Source organism: Lissotriton vulgaris, unplaced genomic scaffold (genome assembly GCF_964263255.1).
Source record: "Lissotriton vulgaris unplaced genomic scaffold, aLisVul1.2 SCAFFOLD_313, whole genome shotgun sequence".
In the NCBI taxonomy this organism is placed as follows: Eukaryota; Metazoa; Chordata; class Amphibia; order Caudata; family Salamandridae; genus Lissotriton; species Lissotriton vulgaris.
In genome coordinates this window covers 781494-804535 of record NW_028242526.1, presented here as the reverse complement: position 1 = coordinate 804535, position 23042 = coordinate 781494, and the positions used below count along the sequence as shown (strand labels likewise).

Sequence of the window (23042 nt, the reverse complement as noted above, 5' to 3'; positions counted from 1 at the left end):
TTACGCACCATTGACTTTGCATTGGTGCATGCGTGTGCTTTAAGCGCTACACCCGAATCCCGCAGGCTTTTCCCGACTTCAGCATTGCTTGTCCCGACTGCTCCCAGCGATTCCCTAGGCCCTAGGCCTAACCACTGTTCGATTGGTATCTCTTATACCACTTTCTTAATATATGGTTTGAGTGGCCACCCGCCCTCATCCATAATTGTGCAACTTTCATATGTTATACTGTGCTTTTGATTTAACGCTTGTGCCCCTTTGCTCATAAAGAGTACTGGGGATTAATTTAGAAATAAACACATATATTTTTATAATATAAAAGGCTGCTTAGTCTATGCTACCACTAGGATAGCATGTCTAATAAGGTTGACTTACAACCAGACAGCATAAGGTATTGCAGAATTGGAAACATCATATATCAGGCCAACTTCTCACAGATAGTATACACAAATGCATGAATTCAGGATGTGTGCCGTGCAATCACATCTTGTGTTAGATTCAATACACTATAATGTTGCTTCATTCATGAAAAGAAAATAGGCCGTATACGATATATACATGAAAAGTGGCTTGCTTCCTAGATAACTAGTGGCATTGTCGTCACGGTGGGAGCACAAACGCCTCTCAAGGCGGTGATATAAACGTGTGCACCAAGGTGAAATGATTCCAGATTAAATTATTTTATTTATGTCAATGATAATGTTTTCAAGGCTTGACTTAATTATGTACAGGATTTTAAGGCCAAGACAGACTTCCTTGTTAATTGGTTGGTCTGCCCACCTCTATCCCTCCCAGAGCCCCTCCATTAACCCAATAGAAAACGGCCACAAAAATACAAAATACAATTGTGTTCAAACATTGCGTAGAAAGAAGATCTGCACTAAAGAGAGAGTGGCCTTACACTTGCTACAAGCACACCGTTTCTCCTCTGCTTCCATGGGGTGATGCAGGAGTCCTAATGTCGATGAAAGTCCTTGTACAGTAAACGGGGCAGTGTTTCTCACGTTTTAACAGTGTTTGACAAATGCACGTAGTTTATATCAGCAACTATTTGTTTATGTTTCAGTAACTTAAATGACCGTAGTACGGGTCTGCTGTCGGTAATTCAGCCAGCAAAAGTCCCACTGAAGGCAGATTTACCCCATCCGAGTAGAACCTGCCCATTTTACACGACCCCATCTGTAAATCACGGCCAGTTATCCTACAATGGATATTACTTTAACCAGATTCAGCTAGTGGAAGCCGTCTGTGAAGGACCATGCAGCACTGATGGTTGCAAATGGTCGACTGGCGCCCCCTTGAGATGTCTCAACGCCCCCCCCCGCCCTCCAGGGGGGCGCGCCCCACAGTTTGAAGACCACTGCACTAGAGTAACAAAGTCAGGAAGTGTCTGGAAGTGAATTAACGAGGTCTAATAACCTACAATAAACACTATACAGCCTTGGTATCGGGCACCCCAAGCTTTCTTAAAACCAGCTGCGCTCTTAGGAACCAAAACTTTGGGCCCAGATTTTTTTTTGCATTGAATCGTACGATATAAACTCAAAAGCAGGAGCATCGATTAGAACCCAAGAATGCGTCTGCTGGACTTTAAACATTGAGCGCAGGCTGGCATCCCCTTCATCTCTCTTGGTGGGGCCGTCTTGACACAATCAAAATGATGCTACCTCCAATAGTTTTGTGTATCCTCTCCAACATCCACTACCTATTCCATCTAAATTCTTTCAGAGTTCAATTCTATTCTGATCTCCTTTTTATGGAATAATAAAAAAATCAAGAATGGCGTTACAGAAATTAGTAAATCCAAAATCTGAGGGCGGTGTCAATTTCCCCCATTTCTCCAATTATCACGAGGCCTTTCAGTTACGCCAACTAACAAATTGGATTACCAATCAGACCGAGGATAAACCTCTCTTGGTCGATCTGGAGACCTCATTTTTTGTTCCCTTCTCACTTCAGGAATATCGCTCCTTCACCCGCAAACGCTCTCTGCTCCCATGATTAAGCAACCCTGTAAATTACTATCTATTGCACCTCATTTAGTTGTGCATAATTTAGATACTTTTCTCAATTCTACCATCTGGCACAACAAACAAATCCTTCCTAACAGGAAACCTATATACTGGGAGAGCTGGAGACACAAGGGTCTGCTCTGGGGTCACCAACTTTTTGATCAGGGCTCCCCTTTTCAATGTATGCAATTACACTCCCTATATCATCTACCTTCTTCTTTTAAACCTACATTTTTGATCTTGCGGAATGTAATACTTGATACTTACGCTAAACTCAAATCTTCCTCTTCTCCAACCCTTGGCATAATCTTCTCCGCATAACCCCCAAAGCGTCCACCATTTATTCCCATTTATTGGTTCCCCCTGAGCTCCGAGATAAAACTAAAGTAGAACTGTTGTGGGAATCTGATTTGGGAGTGAATGGCTTTATTTCTTTTTGGAACAGAATGTGGACGAAAATCAGGAAATCATCTGGAGCCGCCCGCGCAACGCAAACACTTTTCTTTCTTTATAACAGATTATTTTTTACACTTGTATATCTAATAAAATTCACAACAGACATGGTAATACTTGCTGGACATGCTCCCAGGTTAACGCTGATCTTCATATGTTATTCACCTGTCCACATCTTTTTATATTTTGGGGGCATCAAATGAACACTATTTTTCACCCCTCAATCCCCCTCTACTTCACAAATGTTTTCCCAGGCAGTCTAACACCGGACAGAGGGGGGGCCGATCCCAAGTATTACTTATTGATTTATTAAAAGCCGAAGCTTTTCATCAGATATCAAAGAGCTGGAAACATTCCTCCAATGGTCTTATTTTGCGTGGTGGTGGCGGTGTCACAACCAGCGCCTTGAGGCAGCATTTGTCCACCCCATCTCTCTTGCTACAAAAAGACTCCACCTCTGGGGCCTTTCACACAATATCCAGACGATACTGGGAGAGAACTTCTTTCCCCGATCTCTCACAACAAGAAGCCCCCGGACCTCCCACTGCTCGGTGTACAGTGAGGCTTCATTCATCATTTCCTATAATGTCTTAAGATTGTTTCATTCACAAGTGTTGTTATCTACACGTCATGTGATCCTGCGACTACACGCGTCCTCTTCTATAATTCCGGGTATTATTTTCATGTGTAGTTGATCATTAATACTTTTTATTGAACTTTCTTGCATGTGTGCATTAACAAATAATTGCTATATGAAGTATTGTTTAGAACCATATTAATATTTCTAAATAAACCTCTCCTTGAAGTTTAAAAACATTTTTTTAGAACCCAAGAATACACTTTACAAGTTGACAGCTCGGCCATCGCAGCCTTTGTTGGTTTTACACCCATTAGTAGTTCTGTAAACGTCACTCCCCCCCCCCTGCAGTGTAACCACCCGCTCAACAACGTGTAAAAAAGAATCGAACAGATGACGTGATTGTATTAACACATTGAACCTTGAAACAAACACACTTAACACTTTGTTTTTTGCGAGGAAAAAACTAAAAACCTCTGACCTAACACGTTTCATTTCTAATAAAAAAAAGTGTGTCAAACTCTTCAAAAGAGCTAAAGAAACTAATGTTGTTTAATTATTCTCATATCAAAAGAAGGACAACGTCCACGCGCCAAAAAGCGTCTGAACATATAAATAATTCCCATCACATTATCCACCCACCCGCCTCCAACATTTCAAGCAACTAACCCGCGAAGGCTGAAGCTGCTGCTTTTAAAGGCACAAAAAAAAAAAAACACATTCCCTCAGTGCAGGAAGTGATGTCACTGAAGGCCCAGCCAATGGAAGCACGAGAAAGAGTTCAAACTGGCGCCAAACTCACCTGGCATTAATTATGCAAATGAGGCAGGTACATAGGCGGCGGCTCCGAAGCGCTCTGGTTTGATCCCTCAGTAGCGCCTCGAGTGTGTCCGTGTCAGGGACACAGCGCACGGAGCCCCACGGCGCCCAGAAGCCCAGCACGGAGCCCCACAGCGCCCAGAAGCCCAGCACGGAGCCCCACAGCGCCCAGAAGCCCAGCACGGAGCCCTCCAGAAGCCCAGCACGGAGCCCTCCAGAAGCCCAGCACGGAGCCCTCCCGAAGCCCAGCACGGAGCCCCACGGCGCTCAGAAGCCCAGCACGGAGCCCCACAGCGCCCAGAAGCCCAGCACGGAGCCCCACAGCGCCCAGAAGCCCAGCACGGAGCCCCACAGCGCCCAGAAGCCCAGCACGGAGCCCTCCTGAAGCCCAGCACGGAGCCCCACGGCGTCCAGAAGCCCTGCACGGAGCCCCACAGCGCCCAGAAGCCCAGCACGGAGCCCCACAGCGCCCAGAAGCCCAGCACGGAGCCCTCCCGAAGCCCAGCACGGAGCCCCACGGCGTCCTGAAGCCCTGCACGGAGCCCTCCTGAAGCCCAGCACGGAGCCCCACAGCGCCCAGAAGCCCAGCACGGAGCCCTCCTGAAGCCCAGCACGGAGCCCCACAGCGCCCAGAAGCCCAGCACGGAGCCCCACGGCGTCCTGAAGCCCTGCACGGAGTTCTTTCATGGTGAGTAGCGCCTCCGAGGGGGTCATCAGGGCCGGAGTGGCCGGTAGATGCGCCCCCCCCCCTGACCTGGGGGGTCCGTCGCGGCCCCTGAACTTTCTATAATCCTCCCGTCCATCTCCCCCCAGGGCCGGCGTCAGTCTGGTGCAGAGCGGGGGGGGGGGGGCTCCATGCCTGGGGGGCCACACTTACAAGACTGACCCTGCCTGCGCTTCATCAGTCTCAATGTCAGGAGTCGAAATGTCGTTTTCAGGGTCTTTAGAAGTTTAATTGAGTTTTGGGGCTGGAGGTGGGCAGCAAACACGTGAACAGGGAGAGCGAGCCGAGCCCGGGCTCTGGCTCGGCTCGAAGAACCCATGGACGGTCCGAGCCCTGAAACATCACGTAACATATGATACACTTTTTAAAATGTTGATGAGACTGTTTCTTTAACACGGGAAAGCTTTGATCTAATTATGCCACAATCTAGCGCTGCACTAAGAAGCACTTGTTAAAAGTGTTAGGGCCTTATTTATGAAGGCCTTGCGCCGCCGGGGCGCCACTTTTAACATGGTAAAAAGAGACGCCCCGGCGGCGCAAGGCCTTCATAAATAAGGCCCTTAGGGGCAGATTTATGAAGGCCTTGCGCCGCCGGTGCGTCACTTATTACCATGTTAAAAGTGACGCCCCGGCGGCGCAAGGCCTTCATAAATAAGGCCCTTAGGGGCAGATTTATGAAGGCCTTGCGCCGCCGGGGCGTCACTTATTACCATGTTAAAAGTGACGCCCCGGCGGCGCAAGGCCTTCATAAATCTGCCCCTAGCATGAGCTTTTAGTCAGTCGTTCCTCGCTGCCTCACACTGGGGGCGGCGCTATCAGTGAACCAACAGGCGAGACAGGTGCCAAGTGGACCCTGTATGTGCCCAGATTATTATAGCGCAACATTCGTATTTTTAATTCACACAATAGCTTTTGTATAGGTGGTTTTCTGATTTATGGATTTGAAAAGTGCTTTCATGCGCATATATGAAGGAAATCGAGTTTCGGTGAAATACAATATTTGCCCGAAGCTCCCGCAGCTTCAGTGGAGAAGCTGCGATGGATCCAGGTTTTGTGGTCATTTTGGACAAATCATCGCTGAATGGCTGTTTGTCTCCTATGTCGATGCTTTGTTTTTACCTCCTAAGGTTTCTATAGTGTGACCTCTAGCTGAGCTATCGAAGCGCTTCACATGAACAGCAGTCACATTGTACAAGGTCACATTCATGTCTTTGAGGCACTTGAGATTTGCCAGAGTGACAGGATGCTGAGCCAATCAATGACTCGAACCGAGCTCGACCAGTTCCAAAGTTGCAAGCTCTGGCTGGTATGCCACATCCTGGGTAGATGGAGGGTGGCGGGCAGAACGCACATAATAGCTCGGCCCACTGAGCCCGACACTCCAGCAGGACCTCAAGCGGGGCCAGAGCCAGGCTCGAGCCAGGGCCAGGCTTCAGGCTCGAGCCAGAACCAGGGTCAGGGCCAGGCTCGAGCCAGAGCCAGGCTTCATGCTCGAGCCAGAACCAGGGTCAGGGCCAGGGCCAGGCTCGAGCCAGGGCCAGGCTTCAGGCCAGGCTCGAGCCAGGGCCAGAGCCAGGCTCGGGCCAGAGCCAGGCTCGAGCCAGAACCAGGGTCAGGGCCAGGCTTCAGACTCGGGCCAGGCTTCAGGCTCGAGCCAGAGCCAGGGCCAGGCTCGAGCCAGGGCCAGGCTTCAGACCAGGCTCGAGCCAGAGCCAGGCTTCATACTCGAGCCAGAACCAGGGTCAGGGCCAGGCTTCAGACTCGGGCCAGGGCCGGGCCAGGGCCAGGCTTCAGGCTCGAGCCAGAGCAGGCTCCAGCCTTGGCGAAGCTTTCAGCGCCCGTCTTCCTAGTGCCAGATGTCCAGGCTTCGGTGTGGTACCGGGACCTCCTTCACCTTAAGCTGCTCTTGCAGTCGGCTCGGAGTGCTGCTGCTGCTGGAGCCGAGCCTGCTGGAAGTGATGAGCTGTGCTGTGGAGTATGGGCCTCAGCTGCCGCTCTAAAGTAACTCTCCAGATGCTGTGCGCCTGTTTGAAGCAGAGATGATGCACATCTTGGGATTACAGATGTGACAAATATTGGACCCACAGTGGCCCAAACAAACCCTTGGCCCATCCAGACCAAAACTCCTAGAACCGGGCCTGGTCCGCAGCGGGGGCTGGGGGGGCCACACTTACAAGACTGACCCTGCCTGGGGGGCGGGGGGGGGCGGGGGCGCTGCATGCTTGGGGTGGGGGCTCCATGCCTGGGGGTCCGGGGAGTCTATTCCTGGAGGGTCACACTCACAAGACTGACCCTGCCTGGGGGTCCCATACCTGGGGGGCCGGGGGGAGATGTCTCCATGCCTCGGGGGGGGGGGGGGGGGGGGCGAGGATGTCTTAATGCCTGGGGGCGGGGGTGCACGCACGGAGGAAGATCACACGCAAACTAGCACCACGAATTGAACATTAGACCTAGAAAGGAAGTCCACAGAAAAAGGATTTAATTGCACAATAATGAATGAAAAAGCAACTTGCATTTCAAATGCAGTAAATGCCCGGGAGGGGGGGTGGAGGCTGCATTGTGACAAGATACTGTCTTTGAGAGAGCTCAGGGTGTGCAGGCGCCTGCTGCAGACCTCTCAGCCCCCCTCCCCCCCTGCCCCCCTCTACTGCATATACTAGTGATTAGAGTTATCTCTATATACATAGGGAAGGGATACGAGTGGATATACTCTAAGAGTCACATAGGAATGGTAGAGAGTACAAAGGTCTACGCATATACTAGTGATTAGAGTTATCTCTATATACATAGGGAAGGGATACGAGTGGATATACTCTAAGAGTCACATAGGAATGGTAGAGAGTACAAAGGTCTACGCATATACTAGTGATTAGAGTTATCTCTATATACATAGGGAAGGGAGACGAATGGATATACTGTAAACGTCACACAGGAATGGTAGAGTGTACAAAGGTCTACAGCATATACTAGTGATTCGTTATCTCTATATACATAGGGAAGGGATAGACACGGATATACTCTGAGTCACATAGGAATGGTAGAGAGTACAAAGGTCTACGCATATACTAGTGATTAGTGTTATCTCTATATACATAAGGAAGGGATACGAATGGATATACTCTAAGAGTCACATAGGAATGGTAGAGAGTACAAAGGTCTACGCATATACTAGTGATTAGTGTTATCTCTATATACATAGGGAAGGGATACCAATGGATATACTCTAAGAGTCACATAGGAATGGTAGAGAGTACAAAGGTCTACTGCATATACTAGTGATTAGAGTTATCTCTATATACATATGGAAGGGATATGAATGGATATACTCTAAGAGTCATAGGAATGGTAGAGAGTACAAAGGTCTACGCATATACTAGTGATTAGAGTTATCTCTATATACATAGGGAAGGGATATGAATGGATATACTCTAAGAGTCATAGGAATGGTAGAGAGTACAAAGGTCTACGCATACACTAGTGATTAGAGTTATCTCTATATACATAGGGAAGGGATACGAATGGATATACTGTAAGAGTCACACAGGAATGGTAGAGAGTACAAAGGTCTACGCATATACTAGTGATTAGAGTTCTCTATATACATAGGGAAGGGATACGAATGGATATACTGTAAGAGTCACACAGGAATGGTAGAGTACAAAGGTCTACGCATATACTAGTGATTAGAGTTATCTCTATATACATAGGGAAGGGATACGAATGGATATACTGTAAGAGTCACATAGGAATGGTAGAGAGTACAAAGGTCTACGCATACACTAGTGATTAGAGTTATCTCTATATACATAGGGAAGGGATACGAATGGATATACTGTAAGAGTCACACAGGAATGGTAGAGTACAAAGGTCTACGCATATACTAGTGATTAGAGTTATCTCTATATACATAGGGAAGGGATACGAATGGATATACTGTAAGCGTCACACAGGAATTGTAGAGTACAAAGGTCTACGCATATACTAGTGATTAGAGTTATCTCTATATACATAGGGAAGGGATACGAATGGATATACTCTAAGAGTCACATAGGAATGGTAGAGAGTACAAAGGTCTACGCATATACTAGTGATTAGAGTTATCTTTATATACATAGGGAAGGGATACGAATGGATATACTGTAAGCGTCACATAGGAATGGTAGAGAGTACAAAGGTCTACGCATACACTAGTGATTAGAGTTATCTCTATATACATATGGAAGGGATATGAATGGATATACTCTAAGAGTCATGGGAATGGTAGAGAGTACAAAGGTCTACGCATATACTAGTGATTAGAGTTATCTCTATATACATAGGGAAGGGATACGAATGGATATACTGTAAGAGTCACACAGGAATGGTAGAGAGTACAAAGGTCTACGCATATACTAGTGATTAGAGTTATCTCTATATACATAGGGAAGGGATACGAATGGATATACTGTAAGCGTCACACAGGAATGGTAGAGTACAAAGGTCTACGCATATACTAGTGATTAGAGTTATCTCTATATACATAGGGAAGGGATACGAATGGATATACTGTAAGAGTCACATAGGAATGGTAGAGAGTACAAAGGTCTACGCATACACTAGTGATTAGAGTTATCTCTATATACATAGGGAAGGGATACGAATGGATATACTCTAAGAGTCACACAGGAATGGTAGAGTACAAAGGTCTACGCATATACTAGTGATTAGAGTTATCTCTATATACATAGGGAAGGGATACGAATGGATATACTGTAAGAGTCACACAGGAATGGTAGAGAGTACAAAGGTCTACGCATATACAAGTGATAAGAGTTATCTCTATATACATAGGGAAGGGATACGAATGGATATACTGTAAACGTCACACAGGAATGGTAGAGTACAAAGGTCTACGCATATACTAGTGATTAGAGTTATCTCTATATACATAGGGAAGGGATACGAATGGATATACTGTAAGAGTCACATAGGAATGGAAGAGAGTACAAAGGTCTACGCATACACTAGTGATTAGAGTTATCTCTATATACATAGGGAAGGGATACGAATGGATATACTGTAAGAGTCACACAGGAATGGTAGAGTACAAAGGTCTACGCATATACTAGTGATTAGAGTTATCTCTATATACATAGGGAAAGGGATACGAATGGATATACTGTAAGAGTCACACAGGAATGGTAGAGTACAAAGGTCTACGCATATACTAGTGATTAGAGTTATCTCTATATACATAGGGAAGGGATACGAATGTATATACTGTAAGAGTCACACAGGAATGGTAGAGTACAAAGGTCTACGCATATACTAGTGATTAGAGTTATCTCTATATACATAGGGAAGGGATACGAATGGATATACTGTAAGAGTCACATAGGAATGGTAGAGAGTACAAAGGTCTACGCATATACTAGTGATTAGAGTTATCTCTATAAACATAGGGGAGGGATACAAATGGATATACTCTAAGATTCACATAGGAATGGTAGAGAGTACAAAGGTCTACGCATATACTAGTGATTAGAGTTATCTCTATATACATATGGAAGGGATATGAATGGATATACGCTAAGAGTCACATAGGAATGGTAGAGAGTACAAAGGTCTACGCATACACTAGTGATTAGAGTTATCTCTCTAAACATAAGGAAGGGATATGAGTTCCTTCGTTATGAAACGGGCTGGGTCCCATGTTATGTTATGGTATGGCCAGTCCAGGCCAGTTTCTGAGTGTGAGAGCCTGAGGAGCGCTTTGCAGGGGGGCGATTGAAGTTTTGTTCCACTGTCCTGGCCACTGCACCCCCCCCCACATCATCCCCTCCCTGGAGTTCCACCTGGCCACAACAACAAGTCGTGACCCACTGACCCCACCAGACCCGATGGATGAGTGACGTCACCAGAGAGGCCCTGTGATGATCAAGGGGGCACAATTATACAGGCAAACCACTGCCATAACACTTGTATGTCTTTAGCTAGGGGGGAGGGGGGGCACTGACTGTCAGGACTGGACCAATTCGGCAATACCACTAAAGTTAACACTAAGCACTGCATACACAGAGTCATTATCTGGGCATTATAAATAAATACTACTGTCTGTAAAAACACACACTTGCTGCGCAATTGCTGTCGGACTCGGTCGGGTTCGAAGTTAAATACTGACTAGAACATGACCGTTGTTGGGCCGCCCCCTCCTGCTAGCCTCGCCCACACTAGTGGTCCTCTAGTGCCGTCAATCCAGTGGTAGCGCGGCCGCAACCAATGGCGGCCCTGGGAGGACATTTGGCAAGCCCTCGCCGTAGTAGTGACGCGTTACGCGCTCGCCGCCCGCCCCGCGCCCCCTACGCGCGCCCCTCGTCGTCGTGCGTCACGGCCAGGGGCAGCGGGAACAACTGGAAAAGAGATGAATTCAGGTGAGGAAAGAATAAAGACCCGGCCTAGAGTCAGGACCCTCCTGGGGTCTGATGGATCGTGGTATTACTTCCTGCAGGATATTGTCAGGATGGAGACCTTACACATTGACACAGACCTTGTCGGCGGGAGCTTGTTGGATGGAGTTGGGTTTTGGGCTCTCTGGCTCAGCTCATTGGCTGCTTTTGGGCTCTCTGGCTCAGCTCATTGGCTGCTTTTGGGCTCTCTGGCTCAGCCCATTGGCTGCTTTTGGGCTCTCTGGCTCAGCTCATTGGCTGCTTTTGGGCTCTCTGGCTCAGCTCATTGGCTGCTTTTGGGCTCTCTGGCTCAGCTCATTGACTGCTTTTGGGCTCTCTGGCTCAGCTCATTGGCTGCTTTTGGGCTCTCTGGCTCAGCTCATTGGCTGCTTTTGGGCTCTCTGGCTCAGCTCATTGGCTGCTTTTGGGCTCTCTGGCTCAGCTCATTGGCTGCTTTTGGGCTCTCTGGCTCAGCTCATTGGCTGCTTGTAGTTTTTGGTCTGTGCCATCTATGGGTACTCCTCTGCCAGGATATTAAGGAGGCCACGAGCGGTCAGCGTGTACTTCCTGCCTGTCCCATCATGGACATCTGATCGCCAGAGACGCGGCCAGCCTGTACTTCCTGCCTGTCCCATCATGGACATCTGATCTCCAGACATTGCCTCCATGGTGGCTAGAAGCGGCCCCGTGTGCTGCCGGTACTCGGCTTCAGCTACTATTTCCAGGCCATGGATCCATCCTCGCCTCATCTCCTTTATCCTTCGAGGGGGCTTCTTGGGACCACCTCAGGCACGGGCAGTTTCATTGGGTTTAGGGAAGGTTTAGTCTCAAAGAGGAACTTGTCCTTCACTGGTGAACTAGAAAGAGCTCGAACTGATCTCGGTTCTGTCAATCTGTTGGTTCATTTGCTTCTGCGCTTGACATGTTTGCTTTTGTTTCCAGGAACTCCATCACTGTATGATCCTGCATTACAAGACACTTAAGCTGACCTTTGCTGTTAGTTGGGTCGGATCTTGAGCTAAAAAAATACCAATGACTAAGGATAAAGAGGTTCAAAGCTGAACATAACTTGATGATGTGTTGGCTTTATGCCCTTCCGCTTGTGCTATACATGTGCTTGTGTCCAAGTTAGGGGCACCATGTGCGTTGTTTAAGGCTTGGATGTCTGCCCCCAATATAGTTCCGACTTGTGAAGGCCTTGGGCGCATTTACTCTGCTATAGGACCGACTGGGCTCTGAGCTGTGTGTTTCTGAATTTGAAAGTTCCTTATTTTGTGACCTTCTTTTGGTGCAGTTATATTCCTGTCTTTTTTAGGTTCCTACTTTATTTTTGCTGTTCCTAATTCTATTAATACTAATTCCGGTAAATATGCGCCCAGCTGCATTGGTGAATGCAGGGTGTGGAAATAACACTGATCGTATTGGGCCATTAGTATGAGGTCTTATGGTTGGCTCAATCTGTATTAGCATATGAAACCATCATGCAAAACCAGATCCAACACCAGGGAGTAACAATATGAATGGCAGTGTCTCACACAGGAACATACAAAGGGGTTTCTTTTGGTGGTCCTCAGTTGTTTACTGTACATGTAGATACGTGGCTCTTTTTTAACATTATTATTTCTATTGCTTGTTTTAGTTAACGTGAACCACCATCATGGATCAACCTTTTATTTGACTAATTTTATTTGCCAGTCCATTTTATACTGCGGATTTTTCTTGTTACCTCACTTAGTTATTTCAATTGAAGCTCCAGCAAGAAAATACCAGGTAGAGAAGGGCTTAGAGTGATGGAGTTCTGTGCATTGTAATTTTGAAATACTTTAGCTGGAGTTAATCCTTGGCAAAGGGAGCTCTAAGTATTACTAATAGTACAGGCTTTGTGTGCTGGGTTGGTTCTGATTGCTAGGTGTAATGTTTTCATAATTTTATTGTAATCATGAGTCCGCCGCCACAGACATTTGCACCAGTTTTAGTCCTTTTAGAGTGTCTCTTGTGTTAAGTCTATGCATAAAGATACGCATCTTTTATAACTACTTGTGTGGTGTCCTTTGTAGTGTCCTTCACTGTGTATGATCATAAATGCTTCACACGCTGCCTCTGAGATAAGCTTAGCTGCTCGTGCTACGTTACCACAGGGTTGAGCAGGTGTTATCAAAGGCTGTAGCCCCCTTACTCTGACTTAGGAAGAATGGTCCCCACTTGGACAATGGCCAGCCACTGCCAACTAGAGACCCCCATTTCCAACAAACAACCATTCCGATTTTGAGAAGAGTAAACATCTCAATGCCCATTAGATTCCCCCATGTTAGACTAATGTTCTGATTTGTTACCTTTGCCTCAAATTGTAAAGCGCTCTGATATCCTTCGGGTTCAAGTTCACGCTATATAAAACTTTATAAATAACTAAATGTAACTTTCATGATCGAGGTAACTGTTAGCAGCAATACTACGTGTCTCTCCTCGGAGACTCTGACATCTTTCCAGTGCTCACCGTATTTACCCGTACATATATAACTGACCGAATCCGATATTCTGATCCGAAGTGTTAAAGATGTCAAATCATCCCTCACACACCAGGCACCAGATTGTTGTCCTCGCACTCGCATAATGATGCAATTGATGTGCACGTGCACCGTAGGAACCCGTGGTTCACATCAATTGCATAGTTATGCCGCATTAAATATACGAGTGCGACCGGCTATACTCATCATCTGGGGATTCATTTGCTTTCCCTTTCTGCAGGTAAGTGCACCTCCTTCAAAACCCTAACTCCTCGTCCTATCATTCCTCTTAGTATTGTAAATTGCTCCTCATCTCTTACCTGTTTTTGTATAGTTACAAATCGTTAAAAATGTTGTAATCTGCTATATTTCAATGCTGTTGATTGTTTGCTGATTTTTGGTTCCTGTGACTGCAATTATTTTATACTCATGTAAAGCGCTCTGATACTTCTGGTCCAGCCAGCACTATATAAAACCTCAAAGAGAAATAAATAAATAATAAAAGTTCAATTACCAGACAATCAGGCAGGTACCAACCTCTTTAGGGAGGACTGACTGGTGCAGCCGCACCTGGTGCTGACCTGGGGGGCGTTGTGTGGAGAAATAACTTCTGGGTTTAATAGCACCTGCTGCAAAGTACCTTGTGGGTAGTGTGTCCAGCAGTTTTCAGGCAACAATAAAAATGGCAAGTTAACTCTGGTGGTTAATGTTCCTGCTAGAGAGATCAGAGTTTGGGCTAGTGGCTAGTGACAGTTTTGACTCAACATAAAGTAGCACAAAGGGTTAATAAGTCTGCTGCAAAGAACATGTACCATGCAAATCACATAACTGTATTTTATGTGCGTAGCTCAGTGGGTTACTGCTTTTGCCACAGACATGTTTTTGTAACCAGCAGTTCCTAATATAACGCAATGACCAATAAACTGTCATCAAAGAGCTGCAGGCAAACTGCATGCTATAGGTTAGAACATTATTTTTTCCCCAGTTTCTCATTATCCAAATGCTGCTAAAAAATGTTTGTTTGGGTAGAAATATATTCTTAATATTAAAGCCAACCCCAACCACTGAGGTACCTTTTTAATCCTGAGTTTGTGCTTCTCCAGAATTCATTCTTAAAATGTACTGCCTACCAGTGTGGGTGATAAGTGATTTCTACACCTATTTCTACGCGCTATGAAAAACAAATGAAATGGCTATGCAGAGAAGAAGGGCACTGTTGGAGGGTGTTGGCAAGGGATTCCTCGGAGAAGGAGATGATGGGGAGTGCCAAAAAAGACTGTTGCCCCTGGCGCCACCAGCGCTAAAGCCGGCTCTGCCTTCTTCATGTCAGAGTTTACTATTTGTACTCCTTTTCAAAGGGGTTAAAGACTGGGCCCCTGCACTTTAAACCCTTGACCCACGCAGGTGCTTATTTACATGTCACGACTAGTGCAAGCCCTGTCCATAAAGCAGGGTACAGTGTATTTAAACGGTTTGGCATATACTTTTAAGTTTTATATGCCCCAGAATAGGTGAGATTCAATTGCTACCCTTGTTCTGTGTGTGATTCTAGAATGTTTCACAATCCCATGACTTTAGTGATGTACAGGCAACATTGCAGGCAGCACCCACACTCTGAAAAGTGTCCCAGTGCCACTTGTCTGGGTGCCTTTGTGTGAATTTTTCATTCTTTCTGGCCAGGGGCCGTGTTAGACATTTCCATGCTTTCTGGTAACTTATGTGTGACGTTTCCATGCTTTCTGGCCGGGGTGCCTATGTTTGATATTTCCATGCTTACTGGTCTGGGTGCATATGTGTAACGTTTCCATGTTTTCTGGCCCGGTGTGACCAGGCCTGGGTGTGATGTTTCCAGTACTTCTGGCCTCTGTGCCCTAGGTGCTAGTTATAAGATGCTCTTGTGTGACATTGCCACAGTTTCTGCCCTCAGGATATAAAAATCATGTAATGTTTGCACATTGTCTTGAACATTTTATCCTCTGAACCTTTGCACAGTTGTTTGAAGTTAAGTGTTTTTTTAAATGTCTTTATACTATTTTATATTAATAATACATTTTGTGCTCGACATTTCATTTTTTAGCGTTCTCTGTAGGAATGTCTGTGATTTATGACTGGGTATCCTGGTGCTCCATAAGGTGATCATTTAGTATGCTTTAAAAGTTAATACAATCTAATATGTAATGAAAAATGGGTGAAAATGCATTGTTTTGGCCTTTCTGTCCCCAACATTTTCTTGGGGGCGAAAACCCCCCAGACTCCCCCTAGTAGTGGTTGCTCACTGCGCTTGCTCGCTACACACCATATGGGGGCTGGTCTCACTTTTACTTTGTTCTCTCTGATTCACTCCTTGTGTCTATTTTTGGTGTTCTCTGTAAGAATGTCTCTGGGTACGTATGACTGGGTGGGTAACCTGGTGCTCTTTAAGGTCATCACCTACTATTTACTGTGCTTTAAAAGTTGATACAATTAAATATGTAATTAAAAATGTGCTGTAAAATGCACCATTTTGGTGGGTTTTTTCCCAAAATTTCCCCCCCAAATTCCCTAGTAGTAATCAAGCTCGCTCGCACGCAACGCGCCGGACAGGGGCTGGTCTGACAATTTGCCAGGGCTGCTTTGAGTTCCCAGTCCGGGCCTGATCCAGGCTTTCAGGGCCTTGTAGTAATCCTCCTTGTTCTTGCACCCTGTACGTGGAACCTTGAATTTTTTGCAAAAGAACGTCAGTTCTTTTTTTGTATAGTCATCCAACTTTGACGCATCCCATTCTATCTCCAACACCTCAGAGGCTACAGATATTGCCCTCTCCACGCTGTTTGTGCCAGGCATGGCTTCAAACAAAAGGGATCTTCTTCCAGCAAAGAAAAAAATTAAAAAGTCTGTGGCTAAGTTACTGGATTGTATCACTATGCAATGGTCAATAATCACTGCATGGACACTGCAAATGTAAATTCGTGATCCTTACCGCTGCGTCCAATGTTAGAATTGGGGCTCTCTGGTTGGCACAGGTATGTACTTGCGACAAGCAGGGACCCTCTTCTCTAAGTCAGGGCGAAGGATTACCCTCTAAAAATAACCCTTGCTTACCCTCTAGGTAGTGTGGCACAAGCAGTCAAGGCTAATCTTTAGAGCACATAGGGTTAAACATTTGCAGTATCACACACACTAACCACCAACCCACCACACAATGACACCAGACTGTATTCTTGTAAAAATATATCTCCTTTACATAGATTTAAAGCAGGCTTGTAAATACAGTCTTTGTACAGTTCAAAATGGTTCCAGTTGCTTGTTCAGGTTGCCACAGTTCTTGTTCAGCTTTAAAAATAGTTCTTACAGCGGCCAGGGTGGCCCTGAGAACGTGCTTCCTGTCCACATACTGTGGGGGCTTGGCCACGTCCGACCTCCTCTCCTACTATCAGGCGTCGCACCTCCTTGTCCTCAATGACTGGTGGTATGGAGATAGGAGCGATCCGGCCTATGCCCTAGAGAGACACCTTATGGGAGATCGTACGCTTCACACCATTCTTTATTCAGCTCGTATACGCCGTGGGTTGCCATCGGTAACTAAAGTGGTCTTTTCCGTGTGGCGGCAGTCTCTGCGCCGTATGGGTTGGTGGGGCAAACTGACAGCCGAAACGCCGTATTGGCACAATGGCATGCTCCCGGAATTGGCGGCTTTGGCCGGGTTTGAGGGCTGGGAGGCTATTGGAATTACACAACTGGGCCAGGTCGTATCGGGCACCACCCTCAAGTCCTTTGAGGACCTCCGTGTGGAGTTCCAGATGGCTCATTCCCAGTTCTTCCGCTACCTCCAGCTGAGGCATGCCCTAGCCCCGAGTATCGCCGGCCTCGACTCCCTGCCCGAGTTCAGCCCCATTGAGGCGAAAGTATTTATGGGTGACTTGGGAGACAAGAAGGTTTCTAAGATCTATCAGTCCCTTGTTACGCACTGCTCCTCCACTCTCAGCTCCCTTCGGGAGGCGTGGGAGGTGGATGTGGGCGCCCTGGACGAGGATGATTGGAGGGAGGCACTGGAGTCCCCACGTGGCACCGCTGTTGCGGTTCGGCTCCGCCTGATACAATTCAAATACCTGCATCGTGCCTATTACACGCGTGAACGCCTGTGGAAGGCTGGTTTGATTGCGTCCTCGGAGTGCCTGCGTTGTGGGGAGGTGCCTGGCTCCCTGCTGCATACAGTGTGGTCGTGTGGTCGCCTGGCTGGATTCTGGAGGGGAGTATGGAGTTGCCTGGCTGAGGTCCTGGGATGGGATCTTCCTCGTACCCACCGATTAGGCCTGCTGCACGTTATGGAAGGGGTTGGGGGTAATGTTTATAAGCGCCACCTGTTGCTCCTGGGCCTGGTTGTGGCCAAGCGTGACCTGGCTCGTGCTTGGAAATCTGTAAGGGCTCCCCCCCTGTCTGCATGGAAGGCTGGGCTGGACTACTTCATGGGCCTTGAGAAACCAGTCTTTGAGGCGCGGGGTTGCCCGCGCAAACATTTCAAAATCTGGAAGCGGTGGGCCGACTACCGCGGCCTGTCCTTGGAACCCCCGGCGGAACAGGAGGAGGACATTTGATCGCAGTGACATTTCTGGCCCGAATGGCAAAGCCCTGGTTGCAACATACCTGATCCTTCTATGTATACCGTCTCTATGTTGCCTCTGTACATGTGTGGTGGGGGGGGGGTGTTGGGTAGGGGTGGGGGAGTAGTTGGGGTTGGGGTGGGCAGTTAGGACGTCTTTAAAGCTGAGCTTCATCATTTAATTCATGGATTGACGAGTATATCACTGTTGCATTGATGCTGTTGTGGGGATCTTGGTATGTGAAGATACCACATTCTTGATAATCTTCTGCTCAATAAAATTGGTTTTGAAAAAAAAAAAATAGTTCTTACACTTCAAAAGGGGTGCCACAGTTCTTGAAGGCAATCTTTGGGTCCTTCTACCCAGTTCCAGGAGAGTACATTGCTCCCTAGCGCTTCTGTGCGCTTCTTTCGGTTCCTAATTCAAGGCCCAATCAACCCTCGCGCCTTTCACGTGAGCAGGTGTGCGCGGCGTACACTACAATGGCCGGAATGAGAAGTACCGGCCTCCCAGCCACAAGCGCACAATTCTCAGTGCACACTCCAGGCTTGATCAACTTAACTAGGATGATGAGCACAGAGTCTGGAAACTTCAAAAAGCGGACAGTCAAGTGTGGCAATCTTTTAGAAGTGGCCGCTCAAGGACTTGGGCATGGTTTGCAGCGTACCGACTCCCTTTGGGAGAGTTAGTGCACCTCGTAGGGCTGAGAGGTGTCCCGTAATACCACCGGCAAAAGGGCCTTGCGAACTCTCGCGTGTGTCGTGTGTCACGCGTAACGCGCGGTGAGAGTACGAGGCGTTCGGGTGGCTGTACGACTCGAACTGAGCTGCGGGATGGCTTCACGGAGTCTCACAGGTCAGAGCGCACAAAGCGGGGGGCCAACAGGGGACGAGGGGTGCGCGCCTCGCGGACTCCGTGTCCAGAGGGCGGCGGACCTCAATAGCAAAACAGTACCCTAGAGTACTTGAGAGGGGGGTTCCGGGGCGGACAATGCCGGGGTCGATTCCAGGTCCCACGTCGCGGTGTCTTCCTCTGTAGATTCGAGCTACGGCTCGGCTCAGGAGGGCAGCGTTGCATTGAGGGTCAGGTCTTTCGGCGAAGGGCTCCTGGTCTGGCAAGAGGGGGCAGGGCCCCGGGCAGCAGTGTGAGACGCGAACAAAGCCTCTCTACGCTCAGCGTGTATTCCTTCTCTCCCCGTGCCGCTGCAGTTTACGAACGGTTGCGCTGGGGCTTCAGGGCAACTTCTTCTTCTGTGGAGTTCTGCAGTTAGGCAGGCGACAGGTACGTTGCTTGGGCCAGCGAGGCTGGTCTTTGCGATGTCAGCTGGGGCCCGCCCGGCAGCTTCTCTTTCCAGGAGGAGTAGCGCCCACTGTTCCTGGGGCACAGTTCAGGGGGCAAGTTCCACAGCAAGCCCTTGGAGATTGTCTAATGCACAAGTAGTTCAAAAAGTCTTAGTCTTTTCCTTCCTCTCTCCTTCTGCAGCAAGGCACCCACCACAGGCCAGTCTCTCAGGATTAGAGACAATACTTCTCCATGCAGCTTTTTCCAGGCCCTTCTCTTCAGGCAGAGTTTCTTCTTGGCGTCAACAGGATCGGATTTACAAGGAGCAGGGCTCCTACTTTTATACAGCATTTTCTTTGTTCTTACAGGCCAGGGGGGCCTCTGCATAACTTCTTTCAGTCTCTGAGCACTTTGTTGGGTGTACTCTGGTGTCTTCTTTCAGTGCGAGGGGCAGGCACATCAGACGCTCCACAGGAGGTCGAGCCAGCATTGTAAGGACAGGGGCAGCCAGGAGTACCTTGTTGACAGTGCTTCTCCCTCCCTGGGCCAGGTGTCGGCTGAGTCATCAGTCACTCCCCAGGGGCGGAGCCAGCATTGTGATGGCAGAGCACAGCCCTATTCAGAGTCCACGGGCACTCCCACCTCCCACTAAGGTGTAATCCTGGCATTCACCACCTGTCATCCCCCAGCCCTGTCACTCACATATCCCAGACAGTCAGATACACATCCAAGCAGAGGCAGGCTGAAATGGTTAGGCAAGCAAATGCTAACACGAACTTTCTAAAAGTAGCATTTGCAAACACAGGATATTAAAATAAACTTTACTAAAAGAAGTATATTATTCTGAGTTCAGGCATATTAAACTTGACTTTCTACCATGTTCCCTGGGCCTGCTGGGATTATAGAGTGTAATAATTCCAGCAGCCCATCTCGGCCTAAGAGAACAGGTAGCCTTACAATAGTGAAATACGAATTTGGCAGTAATTCACTATAAGGACATGCCATACACATCAGGGCTTGTCCTACCTTACACTTACAGTGCACCCTGCCCTTGGGCCTACCATAGTGGTGACTAATATGAAGTAAAGGGAAGGTTTAGGGGCTGGCAAGTGTGTGCATGACCGTACCAGACTGCACACATTTTAAAAAGGCTGCTTCTGTGGGTGGCGCAACCAGCGCTGCAGGCCCACTAGCAGTATTGGTATTTACAAGCCCTGGCACTCCTGGTGCACTTTACTGGGGACTGACAGTAAATCCAATGAGCCAATCATGGAGATCAATTACAGGTACACTTTATATTGGGAGCACTTGCACTGCTGCACGGATTGGCTGTGGCGCAGTGCCCTGAGCAGCTAACACCAGCAAAACATCTGAGGCACATCAGCAAAAAGTGGAAGGGAGACTCACGCCAAGGTGCCAGGTCTAACGCACACACAGGGGGGGGCTGCCCTCTAAGCAGTCGATACTGCAGCTGTCAATCACCGGTGTGGCACCATGGAGGCCGGGTTCAATAGTCCGGATGTGCCGGCGTAGAGTGCAGTCATGTGACGTCAGGAGGAACTAGGCAGAAGCGGCGGGGGCATCTGAGAGAGTACAGGCGAGACTTGAGTCTCTCTCATGCCATGGCCGGGCCACAAGAGGGGGCATGAATGAACTTGTGCAATGGGCATATGACAGCTGGCGCTCGCAAAATAGACTGCCGCGAATTGTGTGATCCAGATTCGATAGACCCCACCGGCCTTCTTGGGAGCTTGCAGCATTTCAGTTATGGCAACATTATTTATAAATATGGCAGAGCTCGCATGCAGTCTTGGCTAAACTCCAAATAGCATGTGAAGCTGTTTTTTACCAATTATAATCCCTTGAATAACAAATGAAAGGACACCACACGAGGTATATATCAAATATATATGTATTTATTTCTAACACAACCCCTCTGCACTCTTTGAGGTTAGAGGTAAAAGTACATCACAAGTTACTTAATTAGCATAGGATAAGTTGCACAATTTACAGTAATGCCCTAGAGGCCTCACAAACCATATACTAAAATAGGGGTATAAGAACCACGATAAATAGTGAGCAGGCCTAGGGCCTAGAGAATCGCTGGGGCTACACTAGACAACCAAAGGATAGGAGGTAGGAGACCAACGGGAGACACATCCAGTGTCTAAACAATCGCGAGTTGCCATTGACAAATGGGAACGTAAAAGTTACAAAGTTACAGTTTTAGGGCACTTCCGGATGGACTACGACAAAACCCCTTTAGACTAGGACACTTCAAGAGTCAAGACCCACGGGAGCACCGGAGTACTCGTGTTACCTCACCCAGGGAAGCCGGGTGCATAGGTGCTTTTTGATGTCTAGTTTTGTCAATGTTTTATATGGAAATCTGCAAAGAAGTGCTGCAGGCTACCAGAGGAAAAGTGTCCAGGTGGATCGAGAAACTGAAGAACCTGAAAGCAGAGAGGGCAGAGTCTGGGTCACTAGCCAGTGACCCGGAAGGAACCAGAAAGGAACCAGGCATTGTAGAGGAGATTTCAGGTGAAGAGGTAAAGCTTGTCTCTGCAGCCACGAGGACCAGGAGGTGTTGACGATGACCAGGAGCTGGATTCGAACTGTCCCACAAAAAGTCTAGTTGACTGCGGCATCGGTATCCAGATTGGACACAACAAGCTTTGGCAAACGCAACCCATGCAGGAAGTGAATATTGGCTTCGAGTCAGACCAGCACGGTCTTGGGCGCTTCTCCTTTGGAGGAAAGCTGGAGCAAGCCTGCAGCAACCATGCCAGTGTTGTAAATTCAATAGAAAGTCTTCAGAGGGCAAACTAGCCAGCGGGCTAGCAACTGGAAAGACGTGTCAAGCTGAAATGCAGGAGCAGCCCCACGTGACACTCGTAAAGGGGTGAGTTTGGAGCAAACTGTGATCTGGTCTGGGGCTTCTCGTACCCCAATGCACAACTTCAAGTTACCTCAGGAGTCAATGCAGTTAGCAAAATGCAGGATGTCCAGGGTGTCCGGTCCCACATCTCTCGTGTCAACCACTGGTCTCAGCTTTACTGTGGATGTGGATCTGAGTCAGGGAAGTCTGGAAGTCCAGTTCCTGTGTCGCTGAGTCTTCGGATTCTGGCAGGAGCGTCGACAAAGCAGACCGGCAAGTTCCTGGTGGTGCCTGTTTGCACAGGGTGGTCACTCTTTGACCACAAGGGAGATGTCTTCAGTCTTCTCGTCGAAATAGAACGTCGAAGGTCCAAGAGTTCTGTATCAGTTTCATTCCAGGATAATCTAAAGTCCTGGGGACACAGCTCCTATCTTTATACTAAACTAAAGGGCTGGATTACCTGCTAGGTCCCTCCTATGGGTGGACCTGGGAAGGGGGTGGTTACACCCCTTTCCCTTTGTCCAGTTTTGCGTCAGAGCAGTGCTGGAGTGCCCCAGCAACTGGTTTGAACCGGGCTATGCATGGAGCACCTTGTGTGCCCCCGGCAATGTCTGGAAAAGCATCTTTCCATTCAACCCACCCTGCCCCAATACACTACAGGCTGTCTCGGGAGGTGCTAGCACCTCCCTCGACAGGAAACCTATTGTCCAGGCTCTTTGCTGGAGTTTCCCCCAGCAGCAGGAGGTTACTCGTGTCTATGGAAGCAGCATCCAATTTGTGATGCTGAAG

The 23042-nt window shown here is 47.9% G+C and overlaps 1 long non-coding RNA gene across 1 annotated transcript in view; it reads left to right on the top strand.

Annotated features, from left to right (window-relative positions):
- The first annotated feature begins 3892 nt into the window (after window positions 1-3892).
- LOC147668930 (uncharacterized) overlaps window positions 3893-23042 on the top strand; it is a 62227-nt gene continuing 43077 nt past the window's right edge. Inside the window, exon 1 of the long non-coding RNA XR_015303776.1 lies at window positions 3893-4549. This is a non-coding gene — a long non-coding RNA (uncharacterized LOC147668930). The remainder of the gene's footprint in view (window positions 4550-23042) is intronic.